At 44.5% G+C, this 13,962-nt stretch overlaps 1 protein-coding gene across 2 annotated transcripts in view; it reads left to right on the top strand.

Moving 5' to 3' along the window:
• Window positions 1-13,962, top strand: part of PODXL (podocalyxin like) — a 114,756-nt gene that overhangs the window by 48,947 nt on the left and 51,847 nt on the right. Inside the window, exon 1 of one of the 2 annotated variants that reach the window (XM_033957673.1) lies at window positions 6,482-6,532. The exons of the other annotated variant lie outside the window; for it this stretch is intronic. The gene's annotated coding sequence lies outside the window, so the exon portion shown is untranslated. Of the gene's footprint in view, window positions 1-6,481; window positions 6,533-13,962 lie in introns of those variants that run through there. 2 annotated transcript variants of the gene reach the window in all.

Raw genomic sequence — 13,962 nt, 5'->3', positions numbered from 1 at the left:
CAGCCAGCTTTGCCTGTCCATGTGAACTAGGGTGATAAGAGAAAAACAATCCAGGATGTAGAGAATGTCTGGTGTTATCTTTGGTCCTCTGCTAGCAGTCCAGTCTTATCAGAGTCCACCTGGTGTTTGAACAGGAAACCATGTGTCTCATTTGCTCCTGACTGCACTGTTCAGTGTGACAGGTTTTGCCAGGTTGATTTCTTTCCTTGCAACAAGGGCAGTTTGGTGATGCTACAAATCACAGGTCAAAAGGGGGGCTGGGGGGGTTGTTCACAAGACCAACTTCATCTCTGTCAGAGCTCCAAGAAAGAAAAGCCTCTTTTTGATTAAAACACGCATGAACGGTAATAGGGCGCTTTGTTTACCACCGACAAGACGGTATAAAGCTCTTCTGTACATCTGACATCGGTTATTAGAGCCTTTCATTAACTAAACATGAGGACATAAGAGAGTACGTTTTCTTCTATTTACAGTACAATTCTGACACCCCCTTAGGGCTGGCTCTAGCACTTGTGGAAGATGTGGTAACGGCATGCTCCATGACTGGGGGGGGGGGGGTATTAGGGGCACATTCTGCAAAGGGCATCTAGAAGTTAGGCATCGTTTAGACGTCCAGCATCAGAACGCTCAGCGAGATTCTATTAAGCATAGACGCACAATAGAGAATCGCGCTCAGCGAATGTAAACGCGTCTATATAGTAAGGCGTGCTTTGTAGAATCGCCTTTTAATAATAATAATAATCATCATTTATTTCTTGTAGACCGCCAAACCAGTAAAAGGTTCTAGGCGGTTCATAGCAAGATAAGGCTGGACATCCAGCCGAGTTACAATACACGGAAAGCTATTTCGAGGAGATACTTGCAGACTTGCGGGGGTAACAATAACAAGAGGGCACCCGAGGAAATTGAAGGGAGACAGATTCAGAACAAATGCCAGGATGTTCTTCTTCACTCAGAGGGTGGTGGACACCTGGAACGCGCTTCCAGAGGAGGTGGTACGATTTGGGGGTTCAAAAAGGGATTGGACGAATTCCTGAAGGAAAGGGGAATTGAGGGGTATGGTTAGAGGGATACTATAGAAGGCCAAATGTTGCATGTAAAAGATCGCTAACAGGTCTTTGACCTGGAGGGCCGCCACGGGAGCGGGCTGCTGGGCACGATGGACCTATGGTCTGACTCAGCAGAGGCGATGCTTAAGTTCTTATACATAATGCCTATAGATTAAAAGCATTAGCATTAGAACACTTAAGTTACAAGTTTATCAAATAGTTGTGTTTTTAGTAATTTTCTAGAATTATAGTAAGATGGAACTTCTAATATAATTTTGCCAAACCAGGTATTCAATTTAGCTGCCTGAAAAGCGAAGAGTTCTCTCTAAAAATATCTTGAAAGGACATAATTTACTAGTACAATCATCCATCTTAAACACTCATCCATGTCGCATAGACGTCTTCACAACGTCTATAATGTTACCGCGTTTTAGCGTTATGACATCATTAGAACGGCAATTTTATGCTGTTTTATACATTAAAATTGTATGCGATAAATTGGCATGCACAAGGCAGCCCAGTTTTACAGAAAAACCACTATTATCTTTATTTATTTATATTCGGCTACTTTATCATATTTCCCTTCTGTCCTGGTGGGCTCAAGGGGATGTACTTTGCTTAAGTAATGCAATATTTTTCCATTACAGTACTCCCCCGATATTCGTAAGGGTTCCGTTCCAGAAACCCCCGCAAATCTCGAAAAACCGCAAATATAGTTTTTCAGGGGGGAGCCTAAAGAGGGCAGCGGGAGAGGGCCTTATCCAATCGCGAACGACCGGGGGAACACTTTGCGCCCTTCGCATCACGGCGCTCTGAGCGGAGCACATCACAAAGGACTACCAACACCAGCACGACCCGCGGCGCACCCTCCATCTTGCACGAGCACTGTCAAACCGTCAACAAGATGCTAAAACCAGCCCTCCCGCCTCACTCCCATTGGTCGCCTCCTGTTGCCTCAACCCCCCCCTTATTTTTCCCAGTCCCTTTGTCCGTCGACCTATCAATCAAGCGTTCTATCCTGTTAGCTGGCGAGAGTGAAGGAGGCGCAGGTAAAGGACACAAAAGCAGGTCTTAAAAAAACAAAACTGACGGGGTGGAAGTGACGTTCCGCCCCTCTCCCTCCTCTCGTCAGGAAACGCAAACTGGCGCGGTAGGTGACTGAACGAAATAAAAGCCGCCACAGCAAACTTGAAGAACGGCCGGGAACGTCTTTACAGGTTTCCATTCACCTCTCCTTGTCGGCGGTTCGCGGTCAGAAAATACCGCGAATGACAGGGACCGCGAACTGCCGACCGCGAAAGACTGGGGCAACATTGTATTATTACAGAGGAGTCCTCTGTACCCCAAAAATAGAAGGCCCATTCACCTATATGTGGATGCCTCCGGCACACCTACCTGATGCCTAAGTCGCGTCCACCTAACGCCGAAAAGTAGACCTGGTTTTGCAACGCTTACATTTTTAGGTGAGATTGTAGACGCGTTAGAATGCTGATCAGCATGTGATTCTGTAAATGGACGTCCCTATGAAAGCCATGCCCACGCCTATTCCGCTAGGCGCAGCTTTTTTCCGATGGGCATCTATGAAATTGTGGTTGCCTATTGTGAATTGCGCACAGCCTTTGGACGTCTGACTTTCAATTATTGCTTGATAACGTCGTTAATTGGGCTTATTATCCAATTTATTTGGACACCGAAGTTTCTGGACGTCCACATAGTCTTAGTGTGTGGGAACGACCCACGTAAGGGCACACTAAGACCAATTTTTACCACAACTTGGTTAAAGGACCCCCAAAATATTTTATGACGCATTAACAAACAGAATGCAGGTTAACGAATGCACAGCCATAAAACATATATCCCCCGCTTCTATAAAGCCGCCCGGAAACCGCCCCGAAGCCCTTTAAATCTCTATGGGCTTCGGGGCCGTTACCGCGCGGCTTTGCAGAAGAGGGGGATAGTTTTGACCAGGGGTGCTTAAATTCTTTCACATAGGACTGAAAATTGGGAGCAGTTAAGGTTAACCCTTTCAGGACCAAGGGACATATTTGTCCCATAACTTTAAAATCCTATCAATTTTGATTGGGATAGTCTACAGTTCTAAATTTGATATGTACGGATTCCATAGGATACTGCCTTTATGGAAACAAACTGGTTCCGACATTCATTCATTAGCGTCGTTGCCAGATTGACGAGAAGATTCACTTGCCACACTGTCCATAAGCCAGAAGTGTGATTTTTTTTAAATAAAAATAATGATATTTCACAAAAAAAATCAATTTTTTGGCATCTGCAAGCCCTTTTTACCATAAAAATGTCGTCAAAACCACAAAAATTGGCCTACGATCCTTATGGTCCTGAAAGGGTTAAGGGTGCTGGGGAGACTTTGTGCAACAGAGGTTTTGGGGCATGAATTGTAGTTGGTGTTTTATAGTGATTTGGGATCGCTGAATTCAAAACTGACCTTAAATTTTGGGATATAACCCTCTGATTTTTGGCAAAAGAGCATTATAATGCAAAAATTAACATTTTCGGTATATTTTCCAATGCTTGGAGTAAATGTTATAACAATCTCTGAGTTTTTTTAAGCTAAAGTATTACACTTCCCCCTCCGCATTTGCGGCGATAGGGGAAAAGCAAAGCAGCGAATACCAAAAAACCGCAAATAACTTTTCGTATGTTATTTGCGGTTTTTCAGTAACAAGCCCCTAAAAAGATTTTAAAAACGCGAATAACCTAACCTGATTTGCTCCGGGAGCAGCGATTTCCTCCGTACAACGCCGGGAGAAGTGATGTCCTCCGTACAACGCCGGGAGCAGCGATTTTCTGTGATGTAAATTTGGGGGCGGAGCCAGAGAATGAAAAATCGCAAATACCGAGGGGGAAGTGCAATTTTAATGATGCAGCATTAGTGATGAGCACGGGGGAAGATTTCACCGGGACATTGCGACGATGGAGAAACGATATCAGGGCAGGGAGAATACATCGATGCTGGCCGATTATTGTTGGACCTTAATTAGAGACGCTCCTAATCTCGTTTATAAACGCACGTCAACAGCAAAACGATTCTAGAAAATAATATTTAGAGGAACTCTTAAATCGGCGCAATGCGTTACATTATGTCTTCTCATGCTATAAATATTTGCGATTCGCTCAAAAACTCTACATGATAGGAGAAAACTGAGACTATTTTCAGACACAGGAGGTCAAATGCTATAAAGTAAACCTTATTTTCTTCTTGCCCCAGAAAAAAAAGTTCAAATCTGTTTGCGCAGTGATATCAGGAATGCGCCATTGTGACCATGCTGCGGAAACATTCTTTGGCCTCACGATGCTTGTGGCTCTCTTTCCTCAGGATCTGGGATCATCTTATGCTCTATTTCCTTGGCTCCTCCTCGGGCTGGGCTTTGGGTTCTCTTCCTCCATTTTGAACAGACGTCTCTCCACCGCCCAGGCTGGGCAGGGTGTGCTTGCACAGTTTCCGAAGTTATTATTCTCGGCTTCCTCCTCAACTATGAATAGACTTGGATCAATCCAGTTTGCCTCGGAGACACTGTGGAAAGGTGTACAGAAATGGCGCGTAGCCAGGGTGGGAAGGATTAATAACCAAGAGGCACTGTGGCCTGACAAAAAGGCAAAGCTTCCTGGGGAAAGGAGGAAGAGAGAGGTTCTTTGACATTGCCTTTTGACCTGGTATTTTTCTTAATTAGAACGTATCCTTTTTTTAGTTCCCTGTATCGGGGGAGCTGGAAAAGGATCTAATTATCTTTAAATTGGCACAGCTGTCACACTAAGAAATTAAAACAACCTCCACATTTTAACACAGATTTTCCCCTTCGGCACATAGCTGCTAACTAAAGCCTGTCTCAAGTGACATCTGGATTTATTCGTGTTATTTTTTCTCTCTCCCTAAGCATCTGGGGGTTTCTCCTGTTTAACTAATGCACTGTTTTCAGACAGAGTAAGAAAACCAAATGTGGCTGCGTACTTCATTCTCGACCTGGAGTGAGCAGCCTTGCTGGCAGATCGTGCAGCTGGGGGCTATGAGCCCTAGGGTTGCCAGATTTTCCAGTCGGAAAATCCGGACCCTTAGACTTGCTCCCCAGTTCCACCCTGTAACGCTCTAATCCCGCCCCCAGTCCCGCCCTAGCCCCGCCCCGCCGGGCAGGAGGTCCACGCATGAGCAGACTTCCTCCCGGTTTATAGTCAAAAGCACGCGCCGACAAAGGCGCGCCGAGACAACTGAGCGCAAGGCGGAAGCCCGCGCCGAAGAAGGGGCTCCGACGGGGGGGGTGTTGCTGGGGAACCCCCCCACTTTACTGAATACAGATCGCACCGGCGTTGTGCAGCGTTGTAGGGGGTTGTAACCCCCCTCATTATACTGGAAACTTAACTTTTTCCCAGTTTTTTAGGGAAAAAGTGAAGTTTTCAGTATAATGTGGGGGGTTACAACCCCCCAAACTCCCCAGAATGCCGGCGCGATCTGTATTCAGTAAAGTTTGGGATTCCCCCCCCTGCACCCCCCCCCGTCGGAGCCCCTTAAAACACTGTTTTTCTTCGGCATGGGCTTCCGCCTTGCGCTCAGTTGTCTCGGCGCGCCTTTGTCGGCGCGCGCTTTTGACCTGTCACCCTTCCTCCCTGCCCGATGCAATTTGAGGAGGCTTTTCAAAACCCGGACAAAGTGCCAGGTTTGGAAAAGCCGTCCAGACCCCCGAACATGTCCTGAAAAGGAGGACATATCTGGGGAAATCTAATCTAATTCCCAGGACAGCCCTCCTGTTATGTGGGCTGCCTTCACAAGAGTGCACTTTGCACAAAAACAATATAAAACCTCTACCCTTTGGTAGGGTTCTCATATTTTTCTCCGGGAAACCCTGGACACATGACTCCACCCTGTTCTGCCCAGCCCCGCCCAGTTCCGCCTCCATCCCCACCTAGTTCCGTCCCAAGCCTCGCCCTGTTCTGCCCCAAGCCCTCCTTTCTTCCGGATGAGCTCCAGCTGTGTCTGGAGGGCCTGGAGCATGCGCAGAGGTGTGTGACATCATCCACGCATGCTCAGAGGCCCTCCAGATGTAGCCACAGCTCGCTGCGGCTTTCCAAAACCTGGACAAATGCCGGGTTTTGAAAAGTTCATCCGGGAAGCAGGACAGTCCTCTAAAAAAAGAACATGTCCGGGTATTCATGGACGTCTATATAGTAGATAGGGTATAGGGTAAATAACCTTACCCTGGTTGGGGGGGGGCAACTGCCCCAGACACCATCTTCGTGGGGGTGCTGGCATCTCTCCACCCCCCATGCCACACTCGCACCCTCCCTCCCCCACCCCTCAAACCTCTTTAAAAATCATCGCCATCGCGAGTAACTACTCAAGCCTGCTACTCGCACCACCTGGTTTCCTCTGAAATCACTTCCGGGTCGGAGGGCCAGGAAGTGACATCAGAGGGGAAGCCAGCACAAACAGTAGGCTAGAGAAGCTCCTCGCGCTGGTGAAGATTTTAAGAGATTTGGAGGGGGGGAAGGGAGGGTGCGATTGTGGCACGGAAGGAGCGGAGGGGGGGGAACGGAGAGGAGGTGGGGCAACACCGCCCCGGGAACCTCCAACCCTTGCTACGCCACTGTTTTAATCTAATTTTTATGTGAAGGGCACTTTTACAAAGTCACTTCTTTCCAGGGGAGGTTGGGGAAACCACTCAGGGGTTAAGAGGCTTAGTCCCTCCGCTGGAATGCTGCACAAAATTACATTATAAACAACTGGGTATGATTCAAACAAATGTTCCTGAAGGGCTATAACTATTAACACATAAAGGAACAAAAACTACTTCAAACGTCTTTTAACATTCAATGGTGCTCAGATTCCAAGATGGAGGTTTAAAGAACTCAATAGGGGCATTCAGCCCGTGAGAAACTTTATATGGTATCAATCATTGCACCGAGTTGTAAAAGATGTTTCAAAGTCCTTAATAGGTTATACTTTGTAATGTTTGAAAGTCCATAAAGTGGAAACACTGATAATCCAAATTTTTCACTGTGTGTATTAAGAACTTCCAAAATAAACCACTTAGCTGAAATATAAAGAATGCAGAGATGTAGCTGGGTCCTGACGCGTTTCGCCTCGCTGGCTTCCTCAGAGAACCCGCTTGCAATCCCTTATATTCAAACTATAGTTGTGTTTTCAAATTTTCAATATAAATCCTGCAACATCAAGAAAACAAGGTGCAGAAAGGTTATAAATGTTCAGAGGCTGTACTTATAACTATACCGAAAACATTACCAAACTCTCGACGCTGTCGGCGGAATACCTGCTGTTGCTTTTGTAATCTTTTAATGTCCTGTGACGTGAGTGCTCAGCTGAGCACCCGGCTTTTTATGCATTGAAGAAGATGTTATATTGAAAATTTGAAAACACAACTATAGTTTGAATATAAGGGATTGCAAGCGGGTTCTCTGAGGAAGCCAGCGAGGCGAAACGCGTCAGGACCCAGCTACATCTCTGCATTCTTTATATTTCAGCTAAGTGGTTTATTTTGGAAGTTCTTAATACACACAGTGAAAAATTTGGATTATCAGTGTTTCCACTTTATGGACTTTCAAACATTACAAAGTATAACCTATTAAGGACTTTGAAACATCTTTTACAACTCGGTGCAATGATTGATACCATATAAAGTTTCTCACGGGCTGAATGCCCCTACTGAGTTCTTTAAACCTCCATCTTGGAATCTGAGCACCATTGAATGTTAAAAGACGTTTGAAGTAGTTTTTGTTCCTTTATGTGTTAATAGCACAAAATTACATGACATTGCGAAATTTATATCCCTCACTTACCTCTTGAGTTCAGTGAGGCTGGTAAGCTAAGAGACTGGGCATTCTCAGATGGTTACAGATTTGGTCAAAAAAGAGAACATAAGAATAGACCTTACTGGGTCATCAAGCCCAGTAGCCCGTTCTCACGGTGGCCAATCCAAGTCCCTAGAACCTGGCCAAAACCCAAAGAGTAGCAACATTCCATACAGAATCCCAAAGAATAGCAGGATTCCGGAATCCCAAAGAGCAGCAACATTCCATGTTACCGATCCAGGGCAAGCAGTGGCTTTCCCCCATGTCTTTCGCTATAACTGACTATGGACTTTTCCTCCAGGAACTTGTCCAAACCTTTCTTAAAACCAGCTACACTATCCGCTCTTACCACATCCTCTGGCAACGCGTTCCAGAGCTTAACTATTCTCTGAGTGAAAAAAAAAAAATGTCCTCCTATTGGTTTTAAAAGTATTTCCCTGTAACGTCATCGAGTGTCCCCTAGTCTCTGTAATTTTTGACGGAGCAAAAGAGGTTCATTTGCTTATTGTTGATGACATTCCGCAAGACAGTAGGCGAAAGAGGTCATTAAATCAAATGATTTCAAACTCTTCATCCAGGGTTCCTGGCAGGTAAATTTCACCTGATAGGTTCTGCTTATTAGGAAACCTCTAAACCACTCTAGCACAGCTCCTCCAATACCATCACGGTGAAAGGGAGAATTAGAAGGCCTTGAGCATGCGCAGATGCATGCTCAAGGCCCAGCAGAGGCAGGAACTTCTTCAAGCGGCACCGGCACGTCCTGTGGGCTGCGTGCCAGTGCCAGATGGGGGGGTAAGTTTCAAGTTGTTCGGGCGGGGGGTGCCGGTTCGCGCGGGGGGGGGGGGGAGCAGTGCCGCTGGCCTCAGAGGGTGGGTGGGAACGTATCAAGCGAGTTTCTATTATTTCCTATGGGGAAATTCACTTTGATAAACGAGTATTTTGGTTTATGAGCATGCTTCTGGAACGAATTATGCTCGTAAACCAAGGTTCCACTGTACATTGAAAGCACTTACAAAGGAGAGGCAGGAGGGAAATGATGAGGCCTGCTCAGAGGATGGGCCCATGCTCTGAGCCTTTGAGCTACAGGGAGATCATAGAGATGAGGAATAGAGAGTCTGCAGCAGAAAGCTCTTTATATAGTAGTCTCCATTAAAGAAGGACACAGGGACAAATTTGTCCCTGCAGGAACTCAATTTCCCCGTCCCATCCCCATGAGATTTGTCGCTGTCCCTGGCCCACTTATGTGTTTAGGCTTGTGCAGATGAGGATGGAGTTTGCAGGAATGGGGCTGGGACAGGAAAAGAACTCGACGGGGACAGGAGGAGAAAATGAGTTCCCGCGGGGACGGTGAAAAATTTGTCCCCATGTCATTCTCTAGTCTCCATCATTAAGAGCCCAAGAACTGTTACTGGGAGCTACAGGGAAGCAGAGAGCTTAAGGCGGCACCAGGAAATGGTGGAGCTGCTGAGTGAAAATTTCTAGGTTTGCTCTGGAGTTTGTCTGTGTGTGGAAGGAATGGATATTTTTGAACACATTGGGAAAGCCAGACCACTACCAGAAGAGCTACACTGGCTATCAGTGAAAAATCAAGTTATATTTAAGATCGCTTGTATGCTCTACAAAGGAGAGGACTCTACTGGACTTGTATCGGCCGTTAACATTACACACTCCGTCCTCAACACAAGAACCACACATCGCCTCAAACTGAATTTTCTATCTCCCCAACATCTCCAATGGAAAAATATGTTCACATCAACTTTCGAATTTCAAGGGCTCCAAAGTATGGAATAGCCTACCCTTATTTCTACGTCAGCTCCTCAAATGAAACAGCTTCAAAAGCATGCCAAAGTCATAGCTGTGATTCACAAGTTGCCTATCCACTTATAGCCACATTGAATCCTAGTTGAAAATTGCGGGATATAAGAAACTTTATGGTATGGTATGGTAAATGCTGGTTAATATGCATCTAAGTCATGAATAGGGCTTCTAGAAATGTGCTAACAAAAGTAGAATATTTGTGAATTATTGCATACATTAAATAGCCTATATGAACAATATATAATGATGTCATATTTCCAAATGCTGTATATTCCAGTATCTAAACTGAGTTCCTTTGGGAAGAGTTTACTACAATAAGTGAAATACTGTTTTCGCTCACTCCATTCCCACGCTTTCACTGATCTGGTAGAGGCAGTAGATCACTGGGAATATCCATACATGGAAGAAGATAAGAGTTCAAATCTTAAATCTACCATAGCTTGATCTAGAGTTACCAAATGGCTCCAGAAAAAGAGAGGTCAGATTGAGATAGCAATGGAAGTAAGGAGGACAGATGGAGATGGCTGGGTTTTACTTCCATGAAGAGCAATAGAGGTAAAACCCAGATGTCTCAATCCATCCTTCTTTTTCTGGAGCTTGACCCCAATATCTCATGGTTGAAAGTGACCCAAATCCACTCAAAAATTCAAACTATCCTTCCCCTCTTTAAAAGGCATATCCCATGCAGGAAAATTAGGGACTTCCCTCTTCTTCAGGATCACCGAACTCTGGAACAGCTTTACTACCCCGCTTCGGAGCCTGACCTCCCTCCAACTCTTCCGAAAACATTTGAAAACTTGGCTTTTCTATAAAATGCAATGGCCCCTCCCTCTTCGATATACTAAGTCTCTCTAAACTTCTCTTTCTTTCTACTTTTCATTGTAGTTCCTTTTTATATCAATTCTTGTAAAGCTCTACTTCTGTGGAGATGATGCGGTATACAAACTTAAGGTTTAGTTTAGTTTAGTTTAAATACTGTATGCCAGGGCAAAAGCCACCAATAAAGCCAAAAATCATCCTGGGTTTTTGACTGTGTTCATTCTGTGTTCACTTCAAAGATATCTAATCTGCGGAGTGGACTGATAAAACCAGAGCCAGCGAATCCTAGAATGTTAAATCTTTGGGCTTAAATTCAGGAAAAGCTCGATGGTGTATCTACTTTTAGCATCTGGCAAACCTAAGCTCTTCTGTGCTCCAAAAACAAAGACAGTGCTCTGGGCCAACGTGGAACTCTTAAACCGAAATAGATATTGTAAATATCTTCAAGGTTCAGAAGTAGCCCCTCTACTGTAGCATGGATAAAACAAAGGGAAGTGACTTTTGGCCTTCATTCAGGTTCTTATCACAATACTGCAGACACCCTCTCCGCCCCCTCTCGGATTCATCACACCTGACAAGACACTTCTTGTGGCTACAAAGCATCCCGAAACCAAAGAAAAGGCTGAGGCCTACAATCTCTCTCCGTCTCACTCTCCAATACCCTTAAACCAGGAGAATGATGCTGGCAGGTCTCACTTCACACACTCTTCCCTTAAGAGGTCTTAAGAATTCAACAGGGGGGAGGAGAAGGAGGAGGCATCACACAATTATTTTGCGGGTCAGAAAGCCAGAGTTTGCACATTTTTTTGATTCTCATTATGTCAGGGGGAGAAAGGAGGCTAGCGGGGGCGTGATGGATGAAATGAACTGGTTTCCCATTCTTATAACAGAACAGTAGGGAGGTTCATTGTTATGGAACAATGAGAGGAAAGCATTTAGAAGACGACACAAGAAAGAGGACAAATCTCAAATACAGAGAGAGAGAAAAAAAAAATCTTCATTGTAAAACACTATATAGAATAAACTTTGAGAGGACGATTCTCTAATATTGGTGGTAAAATCCGACAGGCCGCTATCGTGGCCATAAAGGTAACGATTTCAAAAAGACGAGTCATTCTTGAAAAACCATGCATGCAAATGAGGTTCGCCAAATTTACATGAGATGAGTCGCTGATGATAGCAATCGGCACGTGTGTGTGTGTGCGGGAGAGCCGATGGGGTTGCGAAGAGCACGTTGACCGCCGCGAGCAACAAGTTTAACTAGAGGTATGGGGAAAGGGAAGGGAGGCCCGCGCAGCAGGCAGGAGCGGGGAAGGAGCGAGGGGATGGAGACCCGGGGGGGGGGGTAGCACCTCTCACCCTCTTTATGCCACCGCCATTAACATTATTGTTCTATACAGTAAACTTAATTATAAGTCTGAGTCTCCTTGAGCTCCTATCAGGGACTTCTTGAAAAGCCTTGTTGTTAGATTTTTGTAAAACTCTGCATATCGAATGGTTGTATGAATTTCGATAGGAAGTAAGTGAGACCTCATTTAGAATATTGTGTACAATTCTGGAGGCAGCACCTTCAAAAAGATATAAAAAGGATGGAGTCGGTCCAGAGGAAGGCTACTAAAAGGGTGAGTGGTCTTCGTGATAAGGCGTATGGGGACAGATTTAAAGATCCCAATCTGTTTACTTTGGAGGAACGGTGGGAGAGGGGAGATATGATAGAGATGTTTAAATACCTACATGGCGTAAATGCACATGAGTCGAGTCTCTTTCATTTGAAAGGAAGCTCTGGAATGAGAGGGCAGAGGATGAAGTTAAGAGGCTCCGGAATAATCTGAGGAAATACTTTTTTACAGAAAGCATGGTAGATGCGTGGAACAGATCTCGGAAGAGGTGGTGGAGACAGAGACTGTGTCTGAATTCAAAGAGGCCTGGGATAGGCACGTGGGATCTCTCGGAGAGTAAAAGAGATAATGGTTACTGCAGATGGGCAGGCTGGATGGGCCATTTGGCCTTTATCTGCCGTCATGTTTCTATATTTCCACGCTTTTGCTATTTGGTAGTTCAATGATTTGCTGTGAATTTTCTTATATTTTATGTATGGATCGAGCAGTTAGAGTTATGTTGATCAACAGATCTACCTAATAGTTCATTAAATCTGCAGAAGCTATTAAGATGTGCATGGAAAAAATATTTAGCCAGTCGCAATGAGCATTTTCTTAAATGTTGACCATTGCTACCTAAATTAGACCCAGATATTCAGTGCCGAGACAGGAACGTGAACCTTCTGAAAGTAGTTTGTACTCAACTGAAAGATATTTTATTAACATTATAGATGTCCAGACAATAGTACTGGGAATCTGGGTCAGTGGCGATACCCAGAAGTTGTGTGGCTAAGAGCTGACCTTAAGTTCTTTTTTAAAAAAATTTCAAATAATTATTATTAGAAATATAATTAAATCAATACAACAAAGTAACACGCCAATAATACAATCTTAGCTCTGGTGTTGGAGAAGGATTTTAGGCGTGCCCTGGACTGCCAGAAAAACAAACAAATTGATTCTGGAAGAAGTCCTTATGAAGAATGATTAGCATGAAGAAGAGGTGACCAAAACTGAGAATGCTTCCACGGCTTACACTTCTGAAGCCAAACCAGTTTTTCCATCCCAGCAATTTTCCATACTTTAACTAGAAGCGTTGAGAGGGTAAGTTAGGATCTTTCCATTTTTTGTGCAATACAAACATTAACAATCTATATATATAAAATCGGATGTATGTATGTATGTGCCGCGATCACGCAAAAACGGCTTGACCGATTTGAACGAAACTTGGTATGCAGATCCCTCACTACCTGGGGTGATATGTTCTGGGGGTCTCGCAGCCCACAACTCTATGTTGCTTTCTCAAGGGTGGGTTCACCCAACAATTTATATGTTCTTGCTCCTGGAGGTGAAACTAAAAATGTTGTTTATAATCACGTTTTGCGTTAGTTGTATTGTATTCATTTTGTCAAATATTTCACATTATAATTTGAATATTGTACTTTTTATTACGCTGTAAAACAATAATTTCATTCCCCACTATAAAGTATCTTTATTTGAATCCATTTACAGTGTTATTGCTATAATTAAATACCCGTGCAACGCCGGGGCATCAGCTAGTAAGTAATAATTGTCAATTAAATCCAAATGTTCAACATACAGCAATTGTGGTTGAAGTTGAAGTTAGGACAACTATTTAAGACCATAAGAATAGCCTTACCGGGTCAGACCAAAGGTCCATCATGCCCAGTAGCCCGTTCTCACGGTGGCCAATCCAGGTCACTAGTACCTGGCCAAAACCCAAGGAGTAGCAACATTCCATGTTACCGATCCAGGGCAAGCAGTGGTTTCCCCCATGACTATGGACTTGTCCAAACCTTTCTTAAAACCAGCTACGCTATCCACTC

This window comes from Geotrypetes seraphini, chromosome 9 (genome assembly GCF_902459505.1).
Source record: "Geotrypetes seraphini chromosome 9, aGeoSer1.1, whole genome shotgun sequence".
Lineage (NCBI taxonomy): Eukaryota > Metazoa > Chordata > Amphibia > Gymnophiona > Dermophiidae > Geotrypetes > Geotrypetes seraphini.
The sequence above is the reverse complement of the archived record's forward strand: the minus strand, read 5'-3'. Positions and strand labels throughout refer to the sequence as shown.